Consider the following 26,681-nt stretch of genomic DNA (forward strand, 5'->3'; position numbering starts at 1 on the left):
GCTGCCCCTCAATGGGTTCCAATGGCATTTGACAAGTTTACACCAAGTATAACCACTCTGGTAAAGAAGTCATTTCAGTTTGAGAAAAATGTGTCATTTGGCCACTTAATTTGCATTGTTCTGAAAGTTGCCAGACATGTCCTGCTGGGCATTAGTGTGGAGAACTGTCATATTCCTTGGCTCCTCCACCCCTTCCCTCCGTGTGCAGAACTGAACAAAGGGAGGAGGCCTCAAGGCAGTGCCCTCCAAGGAGCCAAACTGAGCTCTGAGTTTTGAATTGAATGAGGACTTCTGAATTATAAAAGCTCTTCCACAGAAGTTTTCGCTCAAGGCTTTTAATGAATCCAAGCTGTGGCGGAGCCCCACTGGAAATTAGTGACAAGATCAGGTCTGTAGTGATTCCTCCCATGAAAGAGAATGTTCCTAGGTTTTTAATTCTCTACAAATGCATACATAGGGGATGTGTCCATGTACTTTTTCCTATATTCTTAACTTGTAAGATATCACACATATTGGTAAATTTGTTTCTGTAAGTGACATGGCACCTGATTTTAGTAAATAGAAACTCTACATATAAGTGAGGTCACTCTGTAACTAATAGGTGAACCGCTTCTGTAAATATTTGCTTTCCCTTATGCTTGGAAGGTTGTTGCCCTGGGGCTTTTCAAAAAGGGCCCTTGACCTTTCTTTCTAAGGCTGTTGCTATGCTCTTCAGATGAAAACTGTTAATTATATCCTTTAAACCACCTATTATTCTGAGCTACTGCTGTCCATAATCTCTCTGTCAAAATTGCTCTTGGTCATCTGTCTGCAGGACCTCAGAACTCTATGCTCAAAATGGAGTCTGCTTAATCTCCTTGGGTTCCTTGCAGGTCACTCTCTTTTAACCTCCTCTCTCTTACATTCTCAGAGGACCCAATTTCTTTATCATTTCATCATTTAAAAACCACGGAGATTTTTTTTTTGTCTCAAACAAGGTTGTACAGGCTTCTTCCCAAACTCATTATTGTGGAGCAGAAACTGAGAAGCTGAGACGGGACATCATGTCGTGCCTCAAAGATCAAAGACACCAACACGCACACATTTCTCTCGCTCTAACGAGAAGACTATCCAGGTTTAGGAATTTAAATGTTGAAAAGTGATGACAAATATGAGTCCAGTGCAGAGAGAGACTCAGAAAAGTCAAGTGTGGAACCTGAGGGAGGCTGGTGGGGGAGTCAGAGTGTAAAAAGTACTAAATAAGTAAGTTGGATAAAACAATTGTTTTTTTTTTTTTTTTTTTTTTCATTTTTCTGAAGCTGGAAACGGGGAGAGACAGCAGACAGACTCCCGCATGCGCCTGACCGGGATCCACCCGGCACGCCCACCATGGGGCGACGCTCTGCCCACCAGGGGGCGATGCTCTGCCCATCCTGGGCGTCGCCATATTGCGACCAGAGCCACTCTAGCGCCTGGGGCAGAGGCCACAGAGCCATCCCCAGCGCCCGGGCCATCTTTGCTCCAATGGAGCCTTGGCTGCGGGAGGGGAAGAGAGAGACAGAGAGGAAAGTGCGGCGGAGGGGTGGAGAAGCAAATGGGCGCTTCTTCTGTGTGCCCTGGCCGGGAATCGAACCCGGGTCCTCCGCATGCTAGGCCGACGCTCTACCGCTGAGCCAACCAGCCAGGGCCAAAACAATTGTTTTTTTAAGAAGCAAAGGCTGTTAGAACCTAGAAAGTTCACAACTTGCAATGGTATTTATCTTTTTTTTTTTTTGCAGTTATTTATCTTTTATGAATTCTGAAAATAGAGTTGTTTTTAAATATTTCTAAGCACACAATTATATAACCTTGATACTGGTGAACAAACCTGGACTTTTCCCAGCCTGACCATGTCAAGCATTTTCAGTAGTCATCAATACGATCATAGTCCTTCTCCCACACTTTCTTCATTTTCCTCATTGCCTAATTTCACTGAGATGCACACTTCATCAAAGTGGGATAGCAACCACTCTAATTTTTTATACAATACCCTCGTTCTTGATAGTTATGATTTTATACAAATGAAATGACTTTAAAACATATTTAAAGAATATATAAAAATCCTTTACCACATCGAGAGGTAGGGTCTTTGATCCCTCCCCTTGAGTCTGTGCTGTAAGCAATAATTCTATTACTGTGGAAATAATGCTACATAAGGCAGGATCGGTAAAGGCTGTACAGATTCTTCCTGGTTCTTTCGGGATTCTCACTCTTGGAGGAGCTAGCCACCATATGAGAAGTCTGGCTGTTTATAGGCTGTCGCACTGGAGGGGCTACTAGTTGGCACTTTAGTCAGCAGCCCTACTGAGCTCCCAGCCAATAGTCAACATCAACTATCAGATGTGTCAGAAAGAAGCGTCAGGGTCCTGTCAGCCCGAAGTCATCAGGTTGTCTCCACCTCCTAGAGTCTCCCTAGCCAAGGTCCCAGACATTGTGGGATAAGACAAGCTCTCTGTATTGTGTCCTGTCTGAATTCCTGACCTGTAGAATCAAAGAGCGTAATAAATGATTGTTTTATGCCACTAAGTTTTGGGGTGGTTTGTTATAGCAAAGTAATTAGAACAATTCATAATTACTATAATTCAAATTGTATTGCTTAATTAATTCATCACGTTGAACTCAATTCAGGTTATAAAATCTTATGCTGAAGAAAAGCTGATACTGACTCAAATCTTCTTGGTAATAGGCTTTCCCAACCCATTATGATTCAGCCACTGCACAGAAATTATATTTGGGTTGAAGAGAGTGTAGAGGGTGGATGATTTGGATATTTTTTAATAAGTTAAAATGGAGAAGCTTTATCTAGGTTAATACTTCATGGGTCTAATTCAGTCACCATGTACTTTCACACCTACTTATTATGAACTACTTCAGCACCAGGATTTTCATATGTTGTAAACCACCAGTGCTTGGAGAGTGCATAAACCTGGACCAGTTTGAATAGCCAAGAGCACCATGTGGCCTGAACAATGCTCCTGCCATCTTACATCACCTGGACAGAGATGTATTTGTCCACCTGGGTGCTCTCTAGGTCTTATCTCCTGATCAACTTCTCTGAGTCCCAGATCCAGGCATTCTAGGTCAAGAAAGAAAGCTATTCATTTTTAGATCATAGAGCCCAGGGACGTGAGATGGAACAGGATCATGGATATGACATGTGAAGGTTTGTGATAGATATTTACTTTGCAGTGGTTTGCGCTTCTCCATTGCTACGTCTCAACTCATCTTAAAATTGAAGGAAGAGTTGATGCCAGACATGAGCACTGGAGAGCCGAGAAAACAAATCAAAGTGGGAATCTTTGATTTTGACCAAATTCTACAGAATAGGAAAATAAAGTAAATTGACATTGCTGGAAACATAGTTTTATAAAATGGTTTAAAAGCAGGATCTTTCTCCAGGACCGTATTACCTAGAAAATATGAACTAAATTCATTATTAATTTTTTTCAACTGAGATAAGATTAAAACGGAGTTTATGCTAGTTTCTTCTTTCCTTTTCAATGAATCATGATACTGAAGAGCCTAATTAGAATAGCCTGATAGAACCATAGGTGTCATTTAGAAGCCTTTGGCCTTCATTTTAACTGAATACATTTGGAATATCCATTAACACAGAGACCTCTCCTTCTGGGAAGTAATTGCTTTTCAGTTAAAGACTCTCTTTCTGAAGCAGGGCAGTATTAGGTTAAAGTCATTAAGAAACTACCCAAGCTGATTGTCAAATTCAAAATAATCTTTGCTTACAAGTCTACTACTATTTGCACATAGCTCTTTTACTTACATGAATGATTCACAGCTTAAGACTCTATTGGATACAGAGGATACTTTTGCTCCCTGCTCTCTAAGCAATGGTGGTGTTTATAACACATTCCTAGCACTGGGCCACAGCAGGCTCTAGTACAAAGGACATCCCTTCCAATGTCAGTGGGACCTTCAAATTTACTTATTTTCTTTCTCTTGATTTCATATGGTAGCCCTCAATGATTAAACATGCCTCCTTTGTAATACAGTTAGGGTTAGAGGCCACCAGAGAAAGACCTGAGATATTGATAGTCTGAGATATTAAAGTTGTCATTTATACAAAAGAATCACAACCAGAGTCATTTATTTCCTCTGTAGTCATGCACAGTTAGATTCATCTGAATCCTCCTGACCCACCGTTGGAAGGCAGCTGGTATATACGGTTCTTATAGAAGAACATCATTTGAAAAGAGTTATCTAGATGCAGAGGGCAAATATTCTGTACTCAGAATTTAGTTCAGTCTTCCCCTAAACTGTGACATTTCCAAGTAGAACAAAAAGCTGCTAACCCATAGTTTTCTGATGGTGGGAAAAGGTGCTAAAGAATATGGTCTTCAAAGTTGTCCACAATCCAAGATTAATTTCATTCAATAAACTTTGTTTTCAAAGTGCCAACATCAGATTACTTTCTCTCTACTACCAAAATAATGGATTGGAAGCTTTTTTTTTTTTTTTTTTCATTTTTCTGAAGCTGGAAACGGGGAGAGACAGTCAGACAGACTCCCGCATGCGCCCGACCGGGATCCACCCGGCACGCCCACCAGGGGCGACGCTCTGCCCACCAGGGGGCGATGCTCTGCCCATCCTGGGCGTCGCCATGTTGCGACCAGAGCCACTCTAGCGCCTGAGGCAGAGGCCACAGAGCCATCCCCAGCGCCCGGGCCATTTTTGCTCGAATGGAGCCTTGGCTGCAGGAGGGGAAGAGAGAGACAGAGAGGAAAGCCCGGCGGAGGGGTGGAGAAGCAAATGGGCGCTTCTCCTGTGTGCCATGGCCGGGAATCGAACCCGGGTCCTCCGCACGCTAGGCCGACGCTCTACCGCTGAGCCAACCGGCCAGGGCGGAAGCTTTTATTAAAGAGAAACCACGAATAATCTTGGAGTTTGGAGAAATTTACAGGAGTACAAGTCAGGGTAGGATATAGGAAGGGCCCTCTGGGAGTACTCTGGATGCCTAAAGAAAAGAGGGATCAGCCTGACCAGGCGGTGGCGCAGTGGATAGAGCATCAGACTGGGATGCAGAGGACCCAGGTTCAAGACCCTGAGGTCGCCAGCTTGAGCGTGGGCTAATCTGGTTCGAGCAAAAGCTCACCAGCTTGGACCCAAGGTTGCTGGCTCAAGCAAGGGGTTACTGGGTCTGCTGAAGGCCCGCAGTCAAGGCACATATGAGAAAGCAATCAATGAACAACTAAAGTGTCGCAATGCACAACGAAAAACTAATGATTGATGCTTCTCATCTCTCTCCATTTCTGTCTGTCTGTCCCTGTCTATCCCTCTCTCTGACTCTCTCTCTGTCCCTGAAAAAAAAAAAAAAAAAAAGAAGGATCAGTGCAAAGGAATGGGATTCTTCAGCGATCACTGGCCCACTTGGCCAGTACACCAAGCCCATCATGGTTGAAAATCCTCTCCCATGCTGCTCCTGACATGCTGTTGCCTGCCTGCACAAATATCGCTATATTTCTATCACCTCTCCATTCAAGGTGTAGTTTGCCATATACATATATAGGACACTGATATGAAAGCTTTTAAGTGTTTTTTATCAAAGGCTATTTTGTGTTGTACTATGATCATTTCATTATAACATGTGAGTCTCTGTTTTCTTACACTTAGATTGGGACAAAGAAAACAATCATGCGTGTAGATGAACACATATTTATTTCATGTTGATAAACGTATCATAGATTGCTAATGTCTACTATAATAGTAAAAAAAAAAACACAAATATAGTCTTGTGGTAGAAGGACTCCAAAATATAAAGACAAAAGGCTAACATGAATGTCATAAAGAGGAGAGAACAGAAAAATCACACATTATTATTTATAATGTGAAGACTCCGGATAAGCCTGGAAATGGCTTTATAAGTCATCTAGTTCTTTCTACCTAGAAACATAAGTGTGTTTAAACTCATTTCCTAAAAACTTCCACAAAAGATGTTCTGAACACTCTGTATAACCCCATCACACATGCGGACTCGGGGAAGTGGTCAAGTAGATGGCAGGAGTTACATGTGCAGAAAGAAAATGGTTCTGTTATTTACTTTTGGTTGGAGGAAGATGAATGAAGAAGATAGAAAATGTTCAAAGGAAGGTATGTGAGGATAATAAAATTGGAGGTTCTGAAAAGTAGAAAATCCAGGTTAATGTGAATAAGCAAAACATATGAAGCAGAAGCACAGAGGCAGGAGGAAGGTTGGAGGAAGCAGGCCAGAGGAGATGGAAACCGCTCGGGGATGTAAATTCTAGAACGTCTTAGAGTCAATCACCTAGGAACTCGGTTAAAAAAAAAAAAGGGCAAGTAAACCACCAAATGATTCTGAATGCATTGATCAGGACCAGGGCCCAAGATTCTGCATGATAATATCTCATCTGAGTGTTTCTGATGCAGTTGGTCCGACCACACTCTCAGAAACACTGTAAAGGATGATGGTTAAAGTCTTGCAAGAGAGGGCAAGATTATGACCTTTAAACAGAAAGAGACAGGGGAATAAATAATATTTTCTTAGTAAATGTACAGATCTCTTTATTTTCTGAGTGAGCATTGGTATATTCTCTGGGATCAGAGGAGGTCACAGGCTAAATAATATGCAGTTTCCCGTGCCATGTTTATGGGCAACTTTCTCTTATCTAACAACTTCATTTATCTAGAACCCAGTTCAACTAAGACATTAAGATTTTTAAAAAGTCTCAAGGGTGGACAAAACTGACACAATTCTCAGAAAATAACTTCTCAGGGCTTTGCTTCAAGCTTATTTTTGTTTTAGAAATGTCTAAAAAGTTTAGCTATCGGATTTCCTAACTCACAGCACTTAAAATCATGAAAGCTGTTAAGGAGAGGTGCAGCAGAGGGTCAGGGGGTTGGGGACTGAGGCTGGAGGCACAGGCGGCAGCACGAAATGACAGCTGACATCCTGAGAGCGATGAATATGAAGAACAGACAGAAGAACTCATTTAGGGGAGGAGCGGTTTTTCTCAAATGATTAACAACGCCCAAGGACTACTTTGTTACGGTATTATAGCAATGATATTTATAATGGTGATCTTGAAGCTTAAAAAAAAAAAAGGTTAAATTAGTCTGTTTTGTTTTAAAAGGTGTGAGATTATGATTTTAATCAGATCCTAATTATTTATTTAAAAAATCATTTTTTTTTCATTTACAATCGGCAAACATTATTATATTAGTTTCAGGTGTACACCCCAGTGATTAAATATTACGTAACTTACTAAGTGATCACCTTGATAAATCTCACGCCCATCTGACATCATACAAAGTTATTAGAACATTATTGACTATATTCCTTACCAGGGATCCCCAAACTTTTTACACAGGGGGCCAGTTCACTGTCCCTCAGACCGTTGGAGGGCCGCCACATACAGTGCTCCTCTCACTGACCACCAGTGAAAGAGGTGCCCCTTCCGGAAGTGCAGCAGGGGCCGGGATAAATGGCCTCAGGGGGCTGCATGCGGCGGGCCATAGTTTGAGGACACCTGCAAGGCTTATACTGTACTTGACATTCCCATGACTATTCTGTAACAACCAATTAGTACTTCTTCATTAAAGGGTTTCGATTTTAAATGACTAAAATTTTTAGCTCTTAAGAGAGTCAGCTTTGGTTTTCCTAGTTACAGATTCAGTTACTCATTTGCCCATTTGTTACTTCCTTTGTGGCATACGAAGCACCGTGCTAAGTGCCAGGGGAAAGTGACTGGGCCCCTCAAAAAGCACAAGGTGAGAATCTGGAAATCTGGAAATTCAAGTGTCTGGAATTTAGAATAAAGGTCAGAGATCGGGATGTGAATCTGGGGAGCCACGTGTGTAAGTTTCCGCTGAAGCTGTGTGAGTACAGAGGAGAGAGGGGAGAAGGAGAAAGCTCCGGATGGAATGAGGTGACGGTCTCCCTCTCCAGGGATAAATAAAGCATGTTATATAGAAGATGCTCGTTAAGGCTCTTAACAAGTAGGATCGATTATGAGTTGGGAAGTTGGAACATAATTAGGAACTAAATCGCCTTTGGAACAGAAACCTCATCTAATATTCTTCCTTATTCCCCCTGTCCACCAAGGACTTGATCTAAATACACAATAGGATCAAAAATAAAAGTTGCTGACAAAGACAAGCTTGACTGAGCCTCCCTCTGGTAAAGCAATGAAGCAAACGTGACCACAGAGCACATTTCAGCACTTAAGGTTTGACTGCTCATTAAGGCGTTCCAGTCCTCACAATGCAAATTCTGCAAAGTAAGCTGGTGCTAGGAAATGTTTGGGTACATGTTAAGAACAAGAAATACCTTCTAATTATTCAGTGACTGATATAAAAAAATGAATAAAAACGCATTGAAAGACAATGTATCGTGCCTTAAAATACACTGCTCACAAAAATTAAGGAATATTCTATTGCTTCATATTCATTTTGAAATATCCCTAATTTTTGTGGGCAGTGTACATCAATCTGTTAAGCTGAGCAAACATAAGCTCTCCAAATTTTACCATTGATGTTTGTCGCTGGGATGAAAGTGGTAACCAAGATGGTATATTCTGAGTTGGTTGTGACTTCCCATCAAGTCTCCTGCTAAGTCATAGGAACAGCAGAGGTAAACTTTATTTATATAGTTAACTCAACAAAATGTGTGCAACATCTACTATGCGCAAGGCCCTTTGGTATTTATGTGGGAGATCAAAGGTGGATAATGTTTAGTCCCTGCTTTGAAGGCGCTCCTGTGTAGCTGAGGTGCGTACAAATGACTACATCAGAAGGCAGGGGGTGATTATGCAGTGGCTTTGCATATCTCTTGTTTCAACCTTTGAATTAATCATCCAAAGAATTTTGGACTTTACATAGGAGGTAAAATGAACCCAACATGTAATTAAGTTAACAGCAACTCTAACACTATATTATCTTTTCTTTTACATATTGCTACTATTTATTGGTTGCTTTTTTAACCAGCGGTAGACCACATCAGTATTTAATCAAAGCTACAAATTTATAAGTGCTTGGAATTAATTAGTACATGGCCCAGCTATAAAAATCAAAGGCATATTATATATAAATAGCTATAGATATAGATATAAGATTATATATAGATATAGTATATATTATAGAGCTACATAAGAAAATATGGTTATTTTAAATATTTATATATGTGTTTACATATAATAAATATTCAAATTTATGTATATGTACTACTCATAAAAAGTAGTGGATATTTTAAAATGAATACATAGCTATAAAATAACCCCTAATTTTTGTGAGCAGAAGATGTAAGTCTATATTACATATTTATAATTATATATAAATAAGATTTATATATTCATGATGTGCATTCATTCTTATTCCTTGAAAGTGTTAAATTTATCACACTATTTAGATACACATAATAAGTAGAGCTCTTTCTCTACTGCTGGTTAAAAAAGCAACCAATAAACAGTAGCAATATGTAAAAGAAAAGATAATATAGTGTTAGAGTTGCTGTTAACTTAATTACATGTTGGGTTCATTTTACCTCCTATGTAAAGTCCAAAATTCTTTGGATGATTAATTGAAATAAGAGATATGCAAAGCGACTGACATGGAGCTCCCCAACATGTACCTGAAGATCATATGTTCAACTAGACAATCAGAAGAATGTGCCTTCCCCAGATGACTGCTGTTTGGTGTCCCTTAGGTTAAATGGTACCTAAGTTTTCAGATCATTGCCCTTTTAACCAAGAAAGCTATCTGAGAAAACACGCCCTAGAGAGAAGGGTCCACAGTATGCAGACCAGGGTGCTTTTAAAATAAATTTTATTTTTTAGAACAGTTTTAGGTAGACAGAAACATTGTAAAAATAGTTCAGAGACTTCCCATGCCCAGTATCCCCTATTATTAACATCTGACATTAGTATGGTATACTTATTATAATTTACAAGCCATTATTGATACCTGATTATTAACTAAAGTTCATATTTTACTCAGATTTCCTTACTTTTCTTACCAAATGTCCTCTCACGGTCCCAGAGCCCCATCCTGAAGGCCACATCACATTTAGTGAGCATGTCTCTTTAGGCTCCTCTTGCTGTGGTGGTCTCTCAGGCTTTCCTTGTTTTTAATGACCTTGGACAGTCATTTTGTTCCTCTATTGGATTTTGTCAGATGTTTTTCTCAGAAGTAGGCTGTGGTTAATGGATTTTGACAAGAAGACCACAGATGTGGTGCCATTTTCGTCACATCACATCAAGGATACGTAGTAGCAACGTGGCTTATCACTGTTGATGCTGATCTTGATCACTTGGCTGAGGTAGTGCTTGTAAGGTTTCACCACTATGAAGTTACTCTTTCCCCCTCTTTCCACACTGTTCTTTTTGTAAGAGTCACTATTCACAGCCTCCATTTAAGGAATGGGGCATTATGATTCACCTCCTTGAGGCCGAAGTATCTAGTATATCAACCATATGGAATTTTTCAGCATGGGTATTTGTTTCTCTTCCCCTATTTATTTATATCAGTATGGACTCATGAGTATTTATAGTTTGTGTTACAATCCAAATAGTACTTTATTTTGTTGCTCAAATTGTTCCAACTTTCAACGGCCTCCTTTGTGCCTTTGACATCCCCTCATCATTGTAAACTTTGGGTTTGGTTTTGTTTATTTTAGTTCTTCCTTACTTTTTGGCTCTGCAAGACGCTCCAGATTCATCTTGTACATTTTTTACCCCAGTTCAAAAATTACCCATTACTCCAAGAATCTCTTTGTTGGAAAATGGTCTTAGAAAAGTACATATGAAGATGAGGTAAGTTCGTTGCTAATGGGGTATTAGGACTCTCTTCTGATGTTCAGGTGTAAGCTTGATTCATCTTTCTAGAGGTTCATCTTCATACCATCTAGGTTCAGACGATGAACCCGCCTCTCTTCTTCTTCTTAGTAAACCTCACTCCTTTTCCTCTCTTAGCTACTTATTACCAGCAACTCTGTCTGACCCAAAGCAGCATAGAAAGAGGCACGAGGAAAATGGTATCCTTCAGAGAGCTTTGTGTCTCTTAGAACAAGTTGGTAGGTACCCCCAGAGAAAATCTTATCCATTCTTCTACCATTGGGCAGGGGGTTTGGTTCTGAAGCTTCCGTCTGCGACATCAGGTATCCTCCCCTTAAGGAAGGTGGCCTTCTCTTATGAACAGAAAACTCAGCTCGAAATAGCTAAACGATAGCTGAAGTAAGGACACTTACCTCGTTCAGTGATCCAACAATGTCATTAGACAGCCAAGATTTTCTGAACTTTCTGCCATGCTAAGTCCCTTTCCTTAGGCTAGGTACCGTCATGATCACAAGATGCGGGACACAGGAGGTCTAGGTGTCACATCTACTTCCTGCCTTTAGAATATGAGAAAAAATTTTCTAGGAGCCCTCAGCAGACCTCTTATGTTTCACAGGCCCAAATAGGGTCACATATTCATCTCTAGACCCATCACTGGTAACTTAAAAAGGATATTTGGTTTAGACCAAATAGAGTTTAACCTTTAGCTTTCCTGAAGGGTAGTTACCTGAATAAAATCAGAGCTCTAGTAGCACGGAAAAAGAGAAAGATGACTGTTAGCGAGGCCACCAAGAATATACAGTAGAGCAGGAAAAAAAATTATTATATTCCCTTATACTCCAGGTTGAATTGGGTTCTTTTACTACACACACACACTCAGAGTCATGATGCATGGTGAGGCAAACACCGGTTTCCAGTTATGAGTACACAAAACACAGAGTTTCTTCTTGTATTATTTATTAATTATTGTAATATTTTCCACATGAACAACTGTAAACCTGCTTTTACCCCACCCTGTACTGCTTCATAGCATGTCTTAACTTTGAAAGCAATGCCCAAGAAAGGTTTACATGAAGGTAGTTTATTTGGGGATTGGTCTCCTAAAGCTGAAGTGAGGGACTAGGGGGAATGAAATGAGGAAGGAAGAGGAGCCAGTACAAGGATATATTGTGGAGTTGGCCACTGCTGTTGGCGACTGATGCTTGATCCTGCTGGAACCTTTGAGCAGCTCTATGAAAAACATCTTAGAACTGCCCATCTATGGGATGAAAAAGAGGAGGCATTAATTTATTAACCTCAGTCTCCCACTGATTAAAGGTGGCCCCATGGGTGTGAACTTAACACCACCCTCTTCCAGGCTGGATAATTGTGAGTTTAGAACAAGTTCCCACACCTTAGCATCAGAGAAACCCTAGGGAAAGAAGCAAGAAGTAGCCATGGGCTGAGGGCAGGCACTATCAATTATATATCTCTGGGAAGCTGGTCAGAGGCTGTCCTGGACTTGTTACCACAGCATGGTCAGAGAAGTGGTGGGGTTGAGTGGGTGTGAAAAAAAATGAAAAAGTAGTGTTCAATGCATAATGTTTACACTGATTACAATTATTCACCATTCATGGGAGTATTTAATATAAGCCTTTTCCACTAGACCACAAGCTCTGTAACGACAGGAACTGTGTGTCTGGATCACTTTTTTTCTATACCTGTCATCTATCACAATGCCTGGTACATTGCAGGTACTCACTAAAAGTGCAGTGGATGGATGGATGGATGGATGGATGGATGGATGGTTGGTTGGATGGATGGAAGAATGGATGGATGGATGGATGGATGGATGGATGGATGGATGGATGGATGGAAGAATGGATGGATGGATGGATGGATGGATGGATAGGTGGGTGGAACAAAATGAAGAAATTGTCACACCCATCATTTCAAAGAAGAAATCTCCAATAATAAACTAAAAATAAACCCAGTCTCATCCAGATAAAGAAACAAATTATCTAGACTTCCTAGGTTCCTGAGTCCTTTGAGGAGTTAGTTTAGGAATGGACTAGGTCAGATTCTAACTAGTGATTGGTTTGAAGACAACCTACCTGAGAGAAAACATCCCTTCTTGCCTCATTCCAGCCTGCATGTGGCATAGTTCTGGAGGGCCCACAGGAGTTCTCATTCAGGTATGTTTTTTACAGAGTGACTCCTAGAATCTCCTAGGGGTTTGGGAAGTCATTTCCTACAGTTTCCTCAGTCCTGCTGGATCAGTCTAGAGTTGACCTGGCCCACCAAGGAGTCATGGATTGTGGTGCATAAAGTGGCAACCTCATCTGACTTGAACCCAGTGGGTGGGGACTCCCTCTTGAATCTCAGAGAGTCCCCACCCACTTCAAGACTGGGAACAGACAGGTGTACTCAATGCCCCCAAAGTGGCCACGCCATTGAGTATCACTCTACTTGGGGTGTGTCTTTCTTATGGTTTCAGATTTATGACCCTTGTCCTTTGAAATGAAGTTCAAAATTTCTAGGGTAGCAACAGCATCAACCTTCATTATTCAATCAACTCTAATATGAGTAGATGCTGAATGATGAAGATGGCTAACCATCCATTTCCTTCATAAAGCATTTTAACAGGAAAGAAAATGTTCTGGATTTCTTTCTCACGTTATTAGACAGCGCATAATCCCCTGCTGGTCCCTTGACATAACCTGATCTGAGGACCTGTCTGAATAAAGCCATGTCTCCATCCTGCAGAGTTAAGGGCATCTATAGAAAAGAATATCTTTTAATCACTATTGTTCAAATGCTATTAAGTCTATTATTCTGAATGACATTTCCATCACTTGGCTGGGATTTGTCTGGTTTTGACATTTGCTTCCTTTGAAAAAATGCTGTATAGACATTTTAACTTCAGTAGACCTTCAAGGGAAGGAAAATCTGAGGGTTTTTAAAATTTAGTCCCAGAGATCTTTTTAGAAATGAGAAGAGCTTACTCACAATATATTAAGAAACTCTCTCTGATCTACTTGCCAATTCACTGAGCCAGGTCAGGGATGTTGGCAGCCTCTCCTCTCTGGACTGACATTACCTACGGTAATTGCCCCACAGAACTGTCATCTCTGGATTCCTTCCAAGCCCTATGACTTCCTGCAGAAATCACTGAGAATCTTGGTCTGGTTTACGGGAAAGACATGTCACGCCCCTTTTTGATAGCAGGCACAGCCAATCTTTGTTCCTGAGATATTTTGGGCAATTTAAACACCTCACTCTCCAAATCCAGGGACTTAGAGTTCCCAGGTGGATATTGTTTGACTTGTACATGTTAAGTGTTCTTATCACACACCATCAAAATAATAATACAAAGAAGAAATGAAGAGAGTGGGAGGAGACTTTTGGAGGTGATAGATATGTTTATGGCACAGTTGTAGTAAGGGTTTCCTGAATATATACTTATGTCCAAACTCATCAAGTTGCATATATTAAATTTGTATACCTTTTTTTTATTATGTCAGTCATAACTCAATAATGTGGTTTAAAATTTTTAAATAAATCAAATGAGTTATTATTTTAGAAACAGGAATTCCTATAAACATTTAAGTCTTGGCTTCTTTCAAAAAAAAAATAAAAATCAGAAGATCTGGCATGCCGGGCCTCATCTTGACACGGGAGCGGGGCTCGGGAGCGCCTGTCCTTGGGAAGGGAGTAGCAGTTTGGCAGCGTCACGCCAGGGGGTTTACATCTGCATCATGTCCAGTCCACTTCTCATGTAAGGTCACCACGTGGCTGAGGCCCGGAGAGGCAAAGGCAGCTAGCCGTCACCGGCTAGCCTGCCTGCCAGGCGCTGTACAGTGTGCTGTCACAGACAGGAAAATGGTTCAAGGTCACACAACTGGCAAGTGGAAGAGCTGGAACTCAAATCCAACTTTTCTGTTTTCATGTCCACCACCCTGCTTCATCCTCCGCATGTCAAAGCATCACCTGGGGAAGCCATCTGAGCTGGGAGCCATGGAGTGCCTCCTCCTAAGCTCTTTGATGAAGCCGGCTCTGGCAATGCAGCTCAGAGAGAACGCCTTCCTGCAGGCAGTGTTGACACACAGGCACAAGTGCCATTTTCATCATGTGTCAGAGAAACAGGAGCCACCACTGTTTATACTATGTGGCTGGCTCTAATTTCCAACATTTTTTTTAATGGAATAAAATGTACCAATAATAAAAAGTACATCATGGCCCTGACCAGTTGGCTCAGTGGTAGAGCGTTGGCCCAGTGTGTGGAAGTCCTGGATTTGATTCCTGGTCAGGGCACACAGGAGAAGCAACCATCTGCTTCTCTATTCCCCTCCTCTTTCTCTCTTTCTCTCTCTCTCTCTCCTTCTCCCCCAGCCATGGCTGAAAAGGTTCAAGCAGGTTGGCCCTGAGCACTGAGGATGGCTCCATGGCCTTACTTCAGCTGCTAAAATAGCTTGGTTGCTGAGCAACAGAACAGTGGCCCCACATAGGCAGAGCTTTGCCCTGTAGGGGGCTTGCTGGGTGGATCCTGGTCAGAGCGCATGTGGGATTCTGTCTCTCTGTTTCTCTGCTTTCTGGCCTCTCACTTAATTAAAACAAACAAAAAAATAAAAGTACATCATTCCTACTTCCAAAGGAAATGGTACTAGTGAAGAGGTGAATCTAAAGATGAGGAAGGGTGAATTCTTCATGATCTCACATTGCTCTCACCATTAGCAGATGTGACATGAGCACCGTTATGTTTGTTTGTGGTTCAGGTTGGTGGGCATGTGCTGGGTGCAGTGGAGTCAACGGTTAAGGCACGGTCCCTGCTATAAAAGGTTTTCACTGTAGCTGTGAGGAAAGGGCATAGCCAGAAAGAAAGGATGAGAGCAAGAGAGGGCACAAATGCAGAGAGTTCAGGGAAGGGAAGACAGTCTTCTTTGCTGGAAGACACCCTTCCACACCACAAACCTGGCTCCATAGGCTGTGGAGGCCTAAAAATGTCCAATCAATTCTTAAAATAAGGCTTTATTGGGTTGACATGTGATACTGTTTTGTGATCATAATATTAAACAAGACTTCCCTGACTCAGTTAGAAACCAAATTCTGCTTTGAATTGATTTTTTATGTTCACTTCTAAGTTTGGTCTTTTTGGGCAGGGGAGGGGGGGGTGTACCATGCTCTTAACTCCCCATCTACTTATTTATCCATCCATCCATCCACCTCAATATGTCATACGCTGAACTAGATGCCCACAGTTCAAAGACCAGGGGGCCTGGTCCTGCCTTCAGAGCATGCTCTGCAAGAAACAACATTGCGCCTGCTACCTTCAGGGTCTGCTTGGAAATCACGGCTGGAATATAAATGTCTCCTAGACAGAATGATAAGCTCACTAAATGGATTAAGCCTCACAGGCATGCATAACATCAGTGGTTCCCAAATGAAAATATCAAGACAAACCAGTGTAGTTTCAAATGCCATTTTCACAGGTTCTGATTCAGGTCTGGGGTGGCCTGATTTCACATTTCTTGTTAGCTCCCAGATGATGCTGATGTTGATAAATTCAAGGGTAAATAGACTACCAGCAAATGCACTCTTCTTTCCCTGGCTTGGAGAAATAGCTTTACAGAAGTGTTATAGGCTTTAACTCACATCTCCCCTATCTTCCCCCATACTTTCCCTTCCAAAAATTAAGAATTCAGTCCAATTTTTTTTTTCTATTTCACATAGCTTCTTCAATTTTTTTTCAAGATTGGCAAACTGTAGTTTCAGAAATTCACCGAGAAGTAGGAGCACTTCAGAATAGGGTGAGAGGATCCAGAACTGATTCCCCTAAGCTGCCAGGGTGTGTTCAGAATTCATCATGGTCACGCTTTCCCCGCGTTGCAGACCCACACAGGCACCTGCAATTAATTCTGATGGCTACAAGCCACAGGGTACCTAACAGCTCGTGGGTGATTAAGAATGAATTACTAACCTTTCATTTAAAAGGTGCCAAGAAAAAAATGGGGACAGATGCCAGATGTGTTTACATTACTTACTTGTAGAGCCTAGCATTCATAAACACGCTCATTTATTTTTTGGCAATGCCTCTTTTTAATTTTTCTACTTTTTAAGTGGCTCTTGCTCTTTGGTGCCATTGCCACAGTGGCACAGCCTTGATGACACTTGTGCAAATAATGGAAATCTCTTTCTTTCTAAGGTCCAGAAGTCTTTGGGTGCCATTTCTTCATAAGAGAAAAGAACTTGATGATGTTCTCCACTGTTTGATGCTGGGCACACATTTTATTTTATAGTAAATGATGATTTCCCGGCAACACCTCATTAACATCTCTGTGTATTTCAAGCGAACACTATATAATACTGTTTACAAACTCTGGGTTGGTACAGTTTCTAGTTCAATTACAAAAGACTCATATTTTTTTTTTCCAGGGCCACACAGATTGCCCACATCCATCCAAACTTGAAGTCTTTGGGAAATAAGCCCACTCTTCAAAATTCTTACAGGTGCACCTTTTTTTTTTTTTTTTTTTTTTGCAATAAAATACTCTTTGTATATATGGTGTTAGCCTCAGCACCATCACAAGTGTGTCATATTTAATGGTAAAGATAAAGGCAGACATCTCAATGATTAAAAACAAATTATATTAGGGTAGAACACTGTAGAAAGTTCTCAGGGGATGGAAGTATGGTTCGCTTAAACAGCTTCATACTAATAGGCATTATTGGGCTCCCAGTATACATCATATACCTCACCAGAAGAGGTGTTGGGTGACGGCACACCAGGCTAGAAAATAAATCATGGAATGCTACTCCAAGACTATTATAGAATGGGATAAGACATAAACCAGAAAAGGTTGCATTTTAACCTCCGTGATTCATGGATTACAGCCTGTGGCTTCAAGAGAGGGTTACAGTCAAGATGACATCAGCACAGGCTGAACAAACTTACACCCAAGAGCAAGAGAAGCATCACCCACTTTCTTCTTAGCAGAGACCATGGTGCACAGAGTGTCATACGTTACTGAAGGTAGAATTATGTAACCCGTCAGCAGTGGATACACTGGGGGAATGGTTTTATGCTTTCCCCCCCACCTTGGTGTAAATATTTAAACTCCTCCATAACATTAGAGTTACGGCTTACTTTCCTGGAATGAAATCTAAAACAAATTGACAACCTAACACATGGAGGAATTTCTACATGTAATGTTTCCATTACAGATCACGTAAAGGTTTTGCGTCGCTCAATTTTCACGGTGTTAATGCTTCCCAAACCGTTCAGGTCATTGTACCGTGGGGCTCTGGTTTCTGGTTAGCAAGGATGACATTCCAAGAATATTTACCTATTAACTAACTGTCAATCTAAAATCTGCCTGGCAAGTGGTGTTATGAATATATTTTCCTAGCATTTGCTATTGAACACTCTTCTACCTGGGCCTCTCAAAATCAGTTCCTTGTAAAGATACCACCTCTATTTATGCTTCTATCTGAGTAAGGTCATTAATGGCATCAGAAGTGCTCAGGACTGACACCCGCCTGAGAAAGTCATTGTCAAGCAATGTCCTTATGCTCTATGTGTGTACATGAGTTGTTGTCAATATCTACATATTAAATCTGGGGTCGGGAACTTTTTTGGCTGAGAGAACTATGAATGCCACATATTTTAAAATGTAATTCCGTGAGAGCCATACAACGACCACCTTATACATTATCCAATAAAAATTTGGTGTTGTCCCGGACGACAGCTGTGATTGGTTCCAGCCACCCGCAACCATGAACATGAGCGGTAGGAAATGAGTGGATTGTAATACATGAGAATGTTTTATATTTTTAATATTATTATTCTTTTTAATAAAGATTTGTCTGCGAGCCAGATGCAGCCATCAAAAGAGCCACATCTGGCCTGACCTGTGGTGGCGCAGTGGATAAAGCATCGACCTGGAACACTGAGGTCGCTGGTTCAAAACCCTGGGCTTGCCTGGTCAAGGCATATATGGGAGTCGATGCTTCCTGCTCCCCCCTTCTCTCTCTCTCTCTCTCTCTCTCTCTCTCCTCTCTAAAATGAATAAATAAATAATGTCTTAAAAAGAAAATAGTTTAAAAAAAAAAAAAGAGCCACATCTGGCTTGCGAGCCATAGGTTCCCAACCCTTGTATTAAATTATGATGAAGGTGATTTATAGTATAGACAATGATTTTTTGCTTGCCTAACATCCATCTCATCTTCTTAGTTTAATAGCACCCCAATATTTGGGAGGGTGAATTTTCTCTACCCCATTAGTCTGTTAGGGTTCTGAAACTAGAGTCAGGCATGTGACAGTTCAATCCGACTGAATGAATTTTGGGAGTTGTGCAGGAATTATAGTTTTCTCTTTCATGGTGGACCTGATTTGGAAAGACCCTCCCACTTTAAAGGTGGTCTTCGGAGCTGCTGCGGCTGCCACGTGGAGGCCGGGAATGGGCTGACAGAGTTGCAGGCAGAGAAACCGAGCACTCATGACTAATTGAGCCCTGCAGCAAGTAGTGTTCAAAAACAGACCTCTCCCTAGGTTTTTATTTCTGGAACCAGTAATTCACTTTTTAAAAAATTAATTGAATTTATCAGGATACATTGGTTTGCAAAACCATATAGGTTTCAAATATATAACTCAATAAAACATCCTCTGCACACTGCATCGTGTGCCCACCACCCCAACCTAAGTCTCTTTCTGCCTCCCTTCCTCTCCCCCCTGTGCCCCTCTGGCTGTCGCTGCCCTGTTGTCTGTGTCTATGTGTCATGTATATGTGTTTTTTGACTAATTTCTTCATTTTCTTTTATCCAGCCCCCTCACCCCTCTCCACTTTTTGACTTAAGATCATTTAGATCAGGCATTTTAATATTTATTAGAGACATCCAGAATTGTTAGGTTTTTCTACCAAGTGTTTAAAATTGTTTATTATTTTGTCATTTGGTATTTATAATAAAATTTCAAGAAGCTGTATTCAAGAATGACTGACCAGGCGGTGGCATAGTAGATAGAGCATTGAACTGGGGTGCGGACGACCCAGGTTCGAAACACTGAGGTCGCTGATTTGAGTTTGGGCTCATTCAGCTTGAGCACAGGCTCACCAGCTTGAGCATGGGGTTGCTGGCTTGAGCGTAGGATCATAGACATAACCCCATGGTCGCTACCTTGAGCCCAAAGGTTGCTGGCTTGAAGCCCAAGGTCGCTGGCTTGAAGCCCAAGGTCGCTGGCTTGAAGCCCAAAGTCGCTGGCTTGAGCAAGGGGCACTCTCTCTGCTATAGCCCCCTGGTCAAGGCACATATGAGAAAGCAAGCAATGAACAACTAAGATGCCACAACAAAGAATTGATGCTTCTCATCTCTCTCCCTTGCTTTCTGTCCCTATCTGTCTCTGTCTCTGACTCTCTTTCTCTGTCTCTGTCAAAAAAAAAAAAAAAAAAAAAAAAGAAGCTGTCTCCAGGAAGACAAAAGTAAAGTGAATATTTTTAATTTAGATATAACCCCTTACTTTCATTTTCTTCACAACTTTCATCCTTTTCTTTCTCTCATCACAGGTTTTGTGAAGATAAAGGATAAAAATGTTAATAAGCATCAAAATGAGTTGATTAGGTTTTCACTTTTTTTTTTCTCTGTCTGAGCATATCCCTCAGTGGGCTGCTCGTGATAAATCATCGATGGTTTATCAATTTGATAAGTCAATCACTGCGAGTGGTTGCATTAATTTTTAATAGAATGATAGTGTAGTAGCAGCAGTTGGCATTTATTTCATGCTTTCTGTATGGGGAACACCAGGCAAAGCACTTGTCAGAAACTAATTCCTTTTATCCTTAAACCTACCCGGTAAGGCAGTGGTGTGCTGGTAGCACAGCTCTGGGGAATGCGAAGGGAACCCTAATTGACAGAGTTCACCTGTTTCCGTGGTAGATATAAATGCTCCCACCACGGCTGATTTCAAGCAGCCAATGGTTTAAATGCTGGCTGAGAAAATTCTTGCTTATTTAACAGACAGCCCTTGGGAGCCAGTCTAACACTCCAGCACATCACTGGAGGAACCTGAATCAGAGAGACTGTGCAAATTACCCCAATCCAGCTGTGTGTCAACCCAGCTTTGCCCTACTCCAGAGTGCACACTCTCAGTCTCTCACTTCTTTATAATCACAGGCAGTTTCTCACTTTTGTTTGGGAAAAGTGTATGGGAATGGAAAGGTATTTCAAGTATCTTTTGCATTCAGGTAAATGCTATGTAGTGAGAGTATTTAAAGAGCACTTGACTTTTCTCTATTTTATGTGTAAGGAGCACAGATCTGTATTAAATATGACACTTGTATCAACATCTTTGATTAACGGTCACAAAGCTCTTCTGCCACAGAATGTTTTGAAGATAATCTATGTCTAGTACGTCTGGGAATGTTAATGAAAATGGAAGAAATGTTAAAAAGGAATGGGGTGGTGATCTGTCAGGATGTTTCACCCCTACTGTCCTAATTCATGTGTTGCCATATTTCTTAATCTTACTACAAACATTTCCAAGAAGTTACCAGAAAATTTATGTGTGGGTTTTGAGCTCATGAAAAATACTGTATTATAACCATGAATATAAAATCATTGTGTGTGTGTATGAATACCAAATATTTTTATATTACAGAAAATCAAGCAAGTTATAACTGATAAGATGTTACTCATAGTAATTTCCTTTCATCACCTATGCAAGCTTGACTACAAAGTCTTTCTTGGCTCACAGGTAAAATATTTTGCATATATTGTTTATTATTTTGATCTAAGCCTAAAAGCTAAAACAAAGTAAAATTGGTATTAATTTTAAACATTAGATAATAGACATCTTTGCATGGCTGACCTATCCGAGTTTACCAGATAGTAGACACGAAAGCACTTTGGAAAATTCAAGGCATTACACAAATGTGAGGAATTATTATTGGGTAAAAAAAAAAATTCAAAGGTAAAATTTCTTAATAGCTCAATTTATACACTTTGTTTTCAAACTGTAAATTTATAGTAAAGTAGAAACTTCCCTACTACATACAAGTAATAAACGGCTAATAACTCATATGGCTCTGGGAACTATTCAGTTTGTGTTTACTTTAAGAAGCATCATTTCAGTTTTCAGGAAACTTGTTCACCCCTTTCCTTCCTCTACCAAGCATATTAAAGGAAAAAATTCTCTATAGAATATAAGATGGAATTTTATATGTGAATACTTATGTGAATTCTAGAGTTTAAAAAACCTCATACCATTAAGAGATTGTTAACTTTATTTTGGTAGGATAATCCCATTAAGATTCTACTTTAAAAAGAGTTATCTGTTGGAGTTACATAACAATATGTATTTATGGATGAAATATCATAGTGTCAGAGATTAGCTTCAAAATCTCTGGGAAGGGCCTGACCAGGCGGTGGCACAGTGGATAGAACATCGGACTGAGATGCAGAGGACTCAGGTTCCAGATCCCGAGGTCGCCAGCTTGAGTGCGGGCTTATCTGGTTTGAGCAAAGCTCACCAGCTTGGACCCACAATTGCTGGCTCGAATAAGGGGTTACTTGGTCTGCTATAGCCCCACTGTGAAGGCACATATGAGAAAGCAATCAATGAACAACTAAGGTGTCGCAATGAAAAACTAATGATTGATGCTTCTCATCTCTCTCCATTCCTGTCTGTCTGTCCCTATCTATCCCTCTCTCTCTGACTCTCACTCTGTCTCTGCAAAAAAAAAAAAAAAAAAAAAAAAAAAAAAAAAAAAAAAAAAAAAAAAAAAAAAATCTCTGGGAAGGGAGAAGTAGTCAGAGGGCATAGATAAACTGAAATTAGCCATGTGTTGGTAACAGTTGCGTCGGTGCTGATGGATACACAGAGTTTGTTTACTGATCAAAAAAATTTTATATGCTTGAAGCTTCCTATAATAAAAGTTCAAGAAAACCCACCTTGTATCAATGAAAACATCATATAACATTTCTAAGGATTGACTAAAAGGATATGTGGAGAATTCATTGCCAAAACAGCCATTATTACTGATCTTACTGGCTATTTTTGCTCTCATTCTGGTTCAGTCCACTTTCATGTCGCTGTCAGAATTATATTTCTAAAAATTAAATTAGTTCATGGAATTCACTACTCAAAAGATGTTTTTTGAGACCCCATCACCTAAAGGATGCAGTTAGACTCTCTCTTGTAGCCTCATAGCACTTTGGTCTTACTGTCTTACGGAAACCTCCTATGTGGCACAATCTTTTCAGATCCCATGTTTTTATCTCCTGTGAGGCTGTGAGAGCCATAAAGACGGGGAACATATCTTTTCAACTTTCTACCTTTAGTTCTTGGCACATTGTCTGGCATATGGTAGATGCTCAATACATTTTTTGGTGAATAAAATGAAAGTGAAATGCAAACAGATGTTATCAAAGTAAATGTTTAGACCAGTGGAACTGAAACAGTTAATGATGACTAGACAATGCTTATGTTTTTGTTATTGTTTTGGCCCCAACCCTTCTAAATAATGCATGAAAGTTCTTTGTAATCAAAATTAAAGACGAAACAGTGCTTACACAAAAGATACATAAGTATCTTTTAATTGAAAAAAGCACAGGTTAATATAATGTGTGTAATTTCTTTGCTACTTTTAGATGTACACAGCTAAAGAAAATGCAACTACTGAGTATATACTATGCTCCACAAATAGGACCCTGGCAAAACTCTCAGTATAAGATTCTATTGCTTTAGTACATAATAATAATCATACCAAATCATATTCAATGTGGGTGCTTTCTAACAAGCAACAAAAGAACTAGATAAATTGGGCTTTATCATAATTAAAAATGGTTGTTCATTTAAAAATGCCATCTGGGGAGTAAAAAGATAACTCACAGAATGGGAAAAAATATTTGCAAATCACATTTTTGACAAGGGTCTAGTAAAAAAAAAAAATAAAGAACTTCTACAACTCAACAACAACAACAAAAAGGCAAACAATACAATTAAAAAGAAAATGAGCACAGGACCTGAATAGAGTTTTCTCCAAAGAAGATATAGGAATGGCCATCAAGTACATGAAAAGAGGTTCAACGTAAATGTCAGGGAAAATGCAAATCAAAACCACAATGTAATACCACTTCACATCCACTAGGATGGCTATAATAATAATAGAACAGGACAAGTATTGATGAAGCTGCGGAGAAATTAGAACACGCATATGTTACTGGTAGGAATATATAAAATACAACCACTTTGCACAGCAGTTTGGCTGTTCCTTATCCTTCATAAGTTAACATAGAATCACCACGTGACATAGTAATTCCATACCCAAAAGAATTATAGAAAGTGTTCAAACATATACATACATAAATGTTCATAGAGACACCATGCACAATAGTCAATGGAAGAAACAACCCAAAAGGCTATCAGCTAATGACTGGACAACCAATGTGGTGTATCATACAATGGAACATTAGTCAGTGATAAAAAGAAATGAAGTACAGGTACAAGCTACAACTTGAAAACGTTACGCTAAGTGAAAGAAGCCAGACACAAAAGGTCATATATTATATGATTTCAATGGGACTTACCCAGAATAGGCAAATGCACAACAGAAAGCAGAAGAGTAGTTGTCAGGAACTGGGAGGGAGGAAAGTGGAGTTTAGGATTTCCTTTTGGATTGATGGAAATGTTTCCGAACTGGACAGCGGTGATGGTTGCACAACACTGTGAATGTACTAAATGTTACTAAATTTACGCTTTGAAATGGTAAAAATAGTAAATTTCATGCTCTGTGTATTCTACCAAAAGAAGAAGAAGAAAAAAAGATGTTTTCCAAGTCTAACTTTCAGAGATTCTACTGTGGGGAGCCTGTTAGAGGCCCGGGAGTATGTGCTTTTAACAAGTACCCAGGTGATTTGATGCTGGTGGGGAAATACTTTGGGAAAATACTTTGAGAAACACTGATATACTGTTTCTACAGGTATTTAAGTTACTTCCATGATAAAAAAAGAGCTTTATACCAAGTAATTTAGCAAGAAAAATATCTCAGAGGCATCACACCTTCAAAGTCCCTACTACATCTTAAGATGGAAATTTGTTAACAACGTGAATGATGCTTCTCCAGGCCATGGTTACATAAACATGTATACCGTCTCCTCACTCAAAACTTGTTCCCAAGACACCTGGAGTCACAGCCCTGTTACCTGACCAAAGGTCATCTGTCCTATGCCCTTGAAACCACCCTTTTCCTCCTGCTCATATTCTAACATATTTTCTTTCTGCTTCTTCTTTCCTTGCAAGCTAAAACCATGCACACATTTCTACATCCTAACAAGGGATTTCCTAGATGTCTGTTCAAGTCCGTACATAGCCAAGGTCCTTGAAAAGCCAGTGGGTATCTTCTCTCAACTCCTCTCTGCCTACTGCCTGCTACCACATCCCAGTTTAGTCCTCAGAACAAGTCTACGAGGTATGTACTCTTTTTATTCCATTTTACCATGAAGAAAAGGAGCCTTAGGGTGGTTCAGTGACTTTTTAAAGGTCATTCAACTAGTAAATGTGAAAGAAAAAATCAAACTCAACTTCTAGCTCAAGATTATAATAAGTTATACCAGGACATAAACTCCATGAGAACAGGAGCAGTGTGCCTTGAATAAAACAAACAAACAAATTAACAAAAACAGTGAATATTATTCTTTTCTCTGAACATAGAAGAGTATCTTAGTCAATGCTCAATGAATATTTATGGAACCAATTCAGCATATAAATGATAGGCAAAGCTTCAAGAGTAGAAAAATATCTAGGTAAGATAATCCAAATTCAATGATCTTGACCCATTTAGAGATATAATGATTTATAAATTATTAAACTAAAGTCATCCTGAATTGGAGGTCTGCCACCACTTTGTCCCAGGAAATTCTGTTAGGCAGCAATTGGAAACTTGCCAGCGAACACTTGGAAATCTCTGGTCCAAGATACTGACAGAGATTGGAAAAGTTCAGAAGAAAGGATGCCAAGTTGTGATTCTGATCTTTTATTAGTGAGCTGTTCTGAAATAGGAGGGAAGGTACGGAGGGTAGCTTTTGCATGGTGTTTACCTTGACATATCAGTCTAAGAAAGCAAATGTTTTTGGAGTCATGCATTTACAAACTTTCTTCCAGTCTTATTTCAATGAAATGCCCAGTATTTAAAATTTTCCTTTAATAAGATATTATAAAACCACATCTAGTAAGATATATTTTTCACTTTTGAATTATTTTCCTTTAAGCTTTTTATTGATAGAAAAGAAAGATTTGATTTATTTATTTATACAATTTAATCATAATTAACTATGTGCTCTAAACAACTGAGAACTAAATATTCAACATATTTGCACCCTGTGGCATAAGGAGACAGAATGGAGGGATAAGCATCAGGATGAAATAAAAAATGTAGGAAATGGCCTTAGTTCACTGGACTGTAATATATAATTTGAAAAATTAGTTTGGCTTGCATGGTCTTATTTAAGATGTTCCGTCCAGTTTTCACTGAGCCTCTATTCTGAGCCAGGCATCGCACTGGATGATGGAGACACACAGACAAACCAGTGTTCCCTAGTGCTACAGTCTTCTACCTTCATACCATAATGTTTCACTTTATCTAAGAGAGCTTAACACCCCTGGAGAGAACCGCCATGTCAGATGTGTCAGGATCATCTAAAATACAGCTCAAAGTGAAAACTCTGCATCCCAGCCTTCTTTCCCCGGATGCCAACATCTAGCTTCTGTCTGGCCTGACACCTCAGACCCAAATTCTGGGAAGAACAGGAAGTTCAGTTCACACCAGCAGAGCTACAGGCCCACTTCATCTTTGCTTCATTTCCCAGATGCCTGCTAGCGAGTCTTCTCTCTGT

This window comes from Saccopteryx leptura, chromosome 6, assembly GCF_036850995.1.
Source record: "Saccopteryx leptura isolate mSacLep1 chromosome 6, mSacLep1_pri_phased_curated, whole genome shotgun sequence".
NCBI classification, from domain to species: domain Eukaryota; kingdom Metazoa; phylum Chordata; class Mammalia; order Chiroptera; family Emballonuridae; genus Saccopteryx; species Saccopteryx leptura.